The following is a 7,436-nucleotide window of genomic DNA, read 5'->3' on the forward strand; positions in this document are numbered from 1 at the left end:
ATCTTTTGGTCCGTTTCAGGTCCGAATCCAGCCCAAAATTCGGGCTTACTCTCTTTCAATACCAATTTTGACAACATACCTTAGGAACCTCAAGAAACCTGTGTACAAGTTTATCTGAGGTAACATAAAAGCATTCCCTACAAGGAAACAATCTGAGTGAAGGGAACTCCCCGAGGAGCAACTTTATGAAATATAGACACATATAATTTCCTTGCCACACTTATTCAATAATCAACTTTAAGGTTTTCCTTAACCATCTCATGCTGTTCATGCTTGCAAATTAAACAGGCTTGATTACTACGGGAATCTATTTGAACTACAACACTCACTGCTCGCTCAGAACATATAGAAACAACATTGCGCTAGTGTACACAGACACATTGCTTGTCTATGAATATATCTGCCTAGAGAAAAGAGAGATATGCTCCATTTACATACTATGGTACACCATCTCAACCAGAGCTTTGTTTTCTAGATAAAATTCTAATCCACTGATGCAACTTGTGTAGAACCTTTAAAGTTTTTTTCAACCACTTTTTTATATTGCTCCAGTATATCCATCAGAGTAATATATAATCACTACTACCAGCTTAGGATATACATTAGTATCCAGCAATTGTTTGACATCAGAAAATTTCCAGCACAGGGGGGGTGAGGGGAGGGACGTGGGCGGGGGGGGGGGGAGGGGGAGGGAGAGGGAGAGGGGAGAAATATAGAGAGAAATGTATATATATTCTTCTAAATATAATAGAACTGTTAACACACCTGCTCTTATAAATAACAAAAGTCGCAAAAGTTATTGTGGTATTGAATATCATTGACTTTATTAGATTTAAAATGGTTGATTAACGTTTTGATTTTTGTAAAAAGGGTTGAACTTAAATCAACCCAGGTTATGATAACTACAGAAGATGTTTCTATTCAACATAAGGAATAAGCATGATGGTGGATCATTCAAGACATACTTTAAACGAGTCCACATAAGGAAACTTTCCTACACAAAAATACAATATTTTTTCCAAATTTTGCTGATTAGGAGGAAATTAATACTGTTAAACAACACTCCTAATAACAGTCGAACTTTCTGGTAAAATAGGATCTGGTTATTTTTGAAAAAAAAAAAAAAAAAAAAGAAAGAGCAACATTTAATATGAGTCATGTCGACCACCATAATGCCTTATACCTACAATCCCTATCTAAGGGAAAAATTTTCTTTCCTTTGAAACAAGAGTTCTGTTTTTCTTTTCCAAGTTTGTATGATACATTTAAAGATTTATAGAATATGTAAACATTATGGTACTAATTAATTTACACGAAAATTTTCCATAGAACATACAGATCCCCTTAAATACAAGACGCTCTTAATTCCTATGACAAGGTCTCCCCCCAGTGGCTATCGAATATAATTATCTGGGGTATTATATCTTATCTACACCCAGTAAACACATCAAAACCCAAAGCTCAAAAGGCTCCTATAAAAAACAGGGTTCAATACTACCACGTTTCTGTACACAATCATTAGAATACTCCTAAAACCCAATCCACACACAAATTGCATATAATATTTCATATTCTCCCATGCTCAAAACGTCCTACATACATCCTGTAAGATCTGATCACTACAATTAGGTAGTTGCCCCGAAGTGCTAAGAATTTTAGTAAATAAAATAAAGGAAAAAGAAAAGAGAACATAAAGTGTCGAATTAAAATCCATTTGATCCTACTTAGACATTGCTCCCACACAAGGAGTGAAATAACTTTCGCTCTTTGAACTTACCGGCTCTTCTTAACAGGGTAGATTAGTTGATCTAAATCTACCTCCGGTACACTCTACCTTCCTATCCTTGAGGTAGGAAAACTTCTTCCCCCACCCACATCCCCCCCTCCCCCCCCTTTTTTTTTTTTTTTTCTTTTTCTCTCCTACTTCCCTAACCCCCTTTAGCCCCAGAGAATGTGTATCAGACCTAAAACAAGACACACAATTAAAGTAAACCTTTTTATACCCCTGAGCCCAAACACCCTAACTTTCAGATTCAGGAATATACTAAAAATGCCTATTCCTAAACAGCAGACTGTTTCAACGTCACTTAAGCTAATTTCAGTAAATGCCAATGGACTTAACATCCCTGAAAAACGAACCAAATTCCTCAATGAATTTCATAAACTCAAAGCTAATATCATTTGCATACAAGAAACTCACTTTAAAACTAATAAAGCTCCCAAACTGCAAGATAAAAGATTTCCAACTGCATATCATGCCACCAATCCTGAGGGGAAATCCAAAGGAGTCTCAATTTTGATTTCCAAACAGACTCCCCTTCAGATCCATGATACAATGCTTGACCCAGGGGGAAGATACATATTCATTAAAGGGAAGCTGGGACCTCATCCCATCACATTCGTAAAATAAAGGACCTTTTAACAAACTTCGCGGCAGGTATGATTATCTTAGGGGGAGATTTTAATATTCCATTAAATCCGCTCATAGACACCTCGAATGGTACATCTAGCCTTCCTTTTAAAGCACTGAAACAAATCAAAATCCAACTACAGGAGCTAATGTTACATGACACCTGGAGAATCCTTAACCCTCAAACCAAAGACTTTACCTACTTTTCCACAATTCATCAAAAGTACTCTAGGATTGATTACTTTCTGATCTCACAACCAGACCTTGACTTACTGACAGACTCTACAATTGAAACCATGACGTTATCCGATCATCACCCGATCACCATAACATTAACTTTCCCAGAAAAATCTACCATAACTAAAACGTGGAGACTAAACACCACAGTCTTGAAAGACCCTTTAGACGTAATACACTTTAATGACAAACTAAACGAATACTTTTCACTAAATGAAAATGACGAGACATCTTTGATCACTCAGTGGGAAGCACACAAGTGTGTTATGAGAGGTGAGTTCATAAATAAGTTAGCTAAACTAAAGAAGGAAAAACAATCAAAAATAAGATCGTTATTAGACCAAATTCATAGATTAGAATTAACCCATAAAAGAACTGTGGCACTCTCTACATTTGAAGACTTAACTAAAGCAAGAACTCTACTCTCAGAAGAGTTGAGCATGAAAACTAAAAGACAATATATCTTGAGACATAAAATATATTACGAGCAAGGCAATAAAAGTGGAAGGTTGCTCGCAAAAGCAGTCCAAAACAAGAAAGTTGCTTCAACAATTCATCAAATAAGAGACAAGCAAGGTGCACCACATTCTTCGAATGAGGAGATTGCCAAACAGTTCGAGCTCTACTACCAATCCTTATACAACATCCCATCTAATCCCAAATGCCCACAAAACTCAGACAAGAGAACAAAACTTATTCAAGAGTTCCTAGAAAAATACTGCCCACCTCAAATTTCTAAAAATTCAGCACAAGAACTAGAAACGCCCATAACTTGTCTAGAATTTGATAAAGCCTTAAAAGATATGAAAATTGGAAAAGCACCAGGCCCAGACGGGTTACCCCTTCAATACTACAAAACATTTACCAACATACTAAAACCAAGATTTTTAAAAGCTTTTCAATCACTCTACTCCGAACAACATCCCCCCAAACAACTTTTGGAAGCACATATAACGGTAATACCAAAAGAAGGCAAAGATACAACTCAGGTTACTAACTATAGACCAATTTCCCTAATTAACGTCGACATTAAGATATACGCCAAAATATTAGCAAATAGACTCCTACCCCTGCTCTCTTCCCTCATTTCCTTGGACCAAGTAGGCTTTATCCCAGGAAGAGAAGGGCGAGACAACACAACCAAAGCAATAAACATTAATCACTGGCTAACAACCCAAAAGAAACAGGGTTTCTTCCTCTCCCTTGATGCCGAGAAGGCGTTTGACAGAGTGGCCTGGGATTTCATTGACGCTACATTAAAACATATAGGAATTCTACCCCTAATGAGATCCTATATCAAAGTACTATACTCAAATCCATCAGCAAGAGTTAGAGTAAATGGCCACCTGTCAGACGCCTTCAACCTCCGCAACGGCACAAGACAGGGATGCCCCCTTTCACCACTATTGTGCGTCCTCACATTAGAACCACTATTAAATAAAATTAGATCCAATCCAGACATCAAGGGTATTGATATCCACAAACGCACGTACAAAGTTGCAGCATTCGCCGACGATATGCTTCTATTCCTTTCAGAACCCCATATATCCCTACCCAATGTCATTCAAGACCTAGAATATTTCCAATTACTCTCAAACTTAAAAATCAACCACTCAAAATCTAGCGCCTTAAATATCACACTACCCCCAAACTTAGTAGAATTATGTAAAAAAAACTTTCCCTTCTCGTGGGCCAATCAAAGTATAACATATCATGGAACTGAAATCCCTACAAATTTAAATGACCTCTACAAACTCAACTACCTACCCATCCTAAAAGAGACACAGGATGATTTAAAAAGATGGAATTCTCTAAATGTTTCTTGGTTTGGCAGAGCTTCTCTAATCAAGATGACAATTCTTCCTAGGTTTCTGTATGTGATGCAAATGATCCCCATCAAACTTCCATCCTCATTCTTTAAATCATTCCGTAAAGCATGCTCTACCTTTATCTGGAGGAGCAAACCTCCCAGAATTAAATTTTCCAGACTAAACCTACCTAAAAATAAAGGGGGGATAGCTCTGCCGGACTTACAGAAATACCACCAAGCTGCCCTTCTGACAAGAATAGTAGACTGGAACATCCACGACAAAGTTAAAGACTGGGTTAATTTAGAACAATCTCTTTTCTCCCACCAATTGAAATCCTTCCCATGGATCTGTCCAAAGCACCACCCAAAAAACACTAAATCCCACCCACTTATCGGTTCCACACTTGAAATATTTAACAATACTTATAAAAAAAACAACCCACTCCCTTGGATGAGTCCTCTAACACCATTAAAGAATAATCCAGACTTGCTCCCAGGTACAGAAAAAAATTTTCTATCTAAGTCATGACCACACAAAGAAATTCTTGTCAAACACTTCTTCAAAAATAGTAAACTATTATCAAGAGACGAAATAAACAAAGATAGCGAACCTCCCCAGATCTCTCAATGGAATTACATACAAATTAGACATTACTTGACTAGCAATGAGAAAACCCAACACTGGACTAGACCTCTTACGACACTAGAAGACCTTTGCACCAAAACAACCCCACAGAGACATATCATATCTATTCTATATAACTCGCTCTTTGTGAGTAATTCTGAATTCTCCAGCTCGTCATGCCAAGCCTGGGAACAAGATCTTAACCTAACTCTGACAGAAGAAAACTGGGAAAGAATTTTTATATACGCACATAAAGGTTCTCTTAATGTCGCCACTCAAGAGTGTGGCTTTAAAATCATCACTAGATGGTATAGAACCCCCACCCTTTTGCACAAATTCTTTCCCCAGACCTCAAACAGATGTTGGAGATGCAAACAGGAGGAAGGCTCGATGATACACATCTGGTGGACTTGCCCACGTATCAAAAATTTTTGGAAAATGGTTCACGAGACCGTCACTTCAATCACCTCAGAAAACTTAAATTTCAACCCAGCACAATACCTATTACACCACAATACTATTCCCAAAAAACAATACCTAAAATCTCTAACCATGTTTATGGTAAATGCTGCAAGACACTGTATCCCATGCCACTGGCGCTCTAACTCTATACCGTCAAAAAAAGAATGGTTCCGCAGAATAAACAATATAGAAAGAATAGAAGAACTCATAAGCATATCTCAGGAGAAAATAACTTATTTTGCTTCAACATGGTACAAATGGATAGAATTCAAAAATTCTCAGACATACAAAGCACTCAACATTTAATAGGATTCACAAGAAGGTTTAAGAAAATATAACGAAAATAACAGGTCATTTAAACAATCCCCTACCCCCCCCTTTTTTTTTTTTTTTCTCTTCCCTCCTTCTCCCTTCAAGCCATAATCTGGGTCAGTTATTACCCATAACTCCAATTCAAGATTTCCATGATGTTACTTGAAAAGATATTTAGCATAAATAAAAATGTTCATTTTTGTAACTTTCTACAACCATACTGTATGTATATACCGTCCTTTACTGTATTTAAACCAAATGTCATATGTATCACTTTTATGCAAATGTACTATTACAATGCCTCCATGTAATTACATGTTCAATCAATAAAAACTTTTGTGAAACAAAAAAAAAAACAATCCGGATTGTTTTATAGTATATGTTTTTGCATGTAATGTAAATTCAATGTTGGAAGGTGATAACATGTGGAATCCCACTATATTTTTAATCTAATAAATAATGGAATTAAACTGCTTGGTTATCAGTGCCCACTTTTTTGACAGTGTGCTTCTATCACTGTCTTTTCCCTCTTTTTAACATAAAAGCATGTATGAGCAAACTATCTTTAAGTCAAACTACCCTTAAGTCACAAGCTAGAAAACGGGGCCCCTGATATAGCTAATTATTACAGAGCAAACCTCCTGGATCACCTTAAAGACACTACAATTTGAATCAGATGTTATCTCTGCTAGTTTTAATTCACTACTAGGAGGTCCCCTTTTAAAACAAAAAATGATTAGATATCGCCCAGATACCCAATGCTCTGTGAATGTATAACCCTTAACCTGGTTTTCTCTTTCAAAACAATCAGAAATGAAAAATGAATTCATTCCACTGGCATCTCTGAATCTCACATTGTTGGCCCTAAAACTTTGGGAAATAGCCAGGATCCACTCAATTTTAGGTAGTTTTACTTGAGCACGGTCATCAGAAGAATTGTCGAACTACAACAGGTCCCTTCTAAGAACTCTTTCATACTCCTATAGCAATCCAAATCCTGGTCAAAAGGCCTCTAAAAGCATTCAGATGCCAATCTCATTGGGAGTCAGTGCAAAAAATACTTCACAAGTGGTAGTATTTACCTCAAAGACTGGAAACATATTTGCCCCAACATGAATATTCACTTTGCTAGGGAGACTGTGGCCACCTTGACTTTTTAAAACACATTTGGTGGAGCTGTGAAAAACATTTCCCTTTTTGGGACAACATCATCATGCTGATCTCCTCAGTTATTATTATTATTATTGGACATACAAATTGATACCTGGCTTCCAGATGCATGGCATTTCAATACACATTCTGTAGCCAAATAGCCTAATAGCATTGACAAGATCTTGGAAACAAAAAGAGGCATTACCCTTGGTCCTAAAAATCCTGAATGTCCACATCTCCTTCAAAATTCTCTGTGTCCAACTGTACCCTGCATGGTCTAAATTTTAAATGATTGAGCTCATTGGCTATTGGAAAATAGATAACATTGCTTTAGATACACCATGAAGTTTATTTATTTTCTTTCTGTATTAATCTGGTGATGAAATTTACACCCCAATAAGTATCCCTTGCTCCGTCTCCCCTGTTCC

Source organism: Aquarana catesbeiana, linkage group LG01 (genome assembly GCF_042186555.1).
Source record: "Aquarana catesbeiana isolate 2022-GZ linkage group LG01, ASM4218655v1, whole genome shotgun sequence".
Classification (NCBI taxonomy): domain Eukaryota; kingdom Metazoa; phylum Chordata; class Amphibia; order Anura; family Ranidae; genus Aquarana; species Aquarana catesbeiana.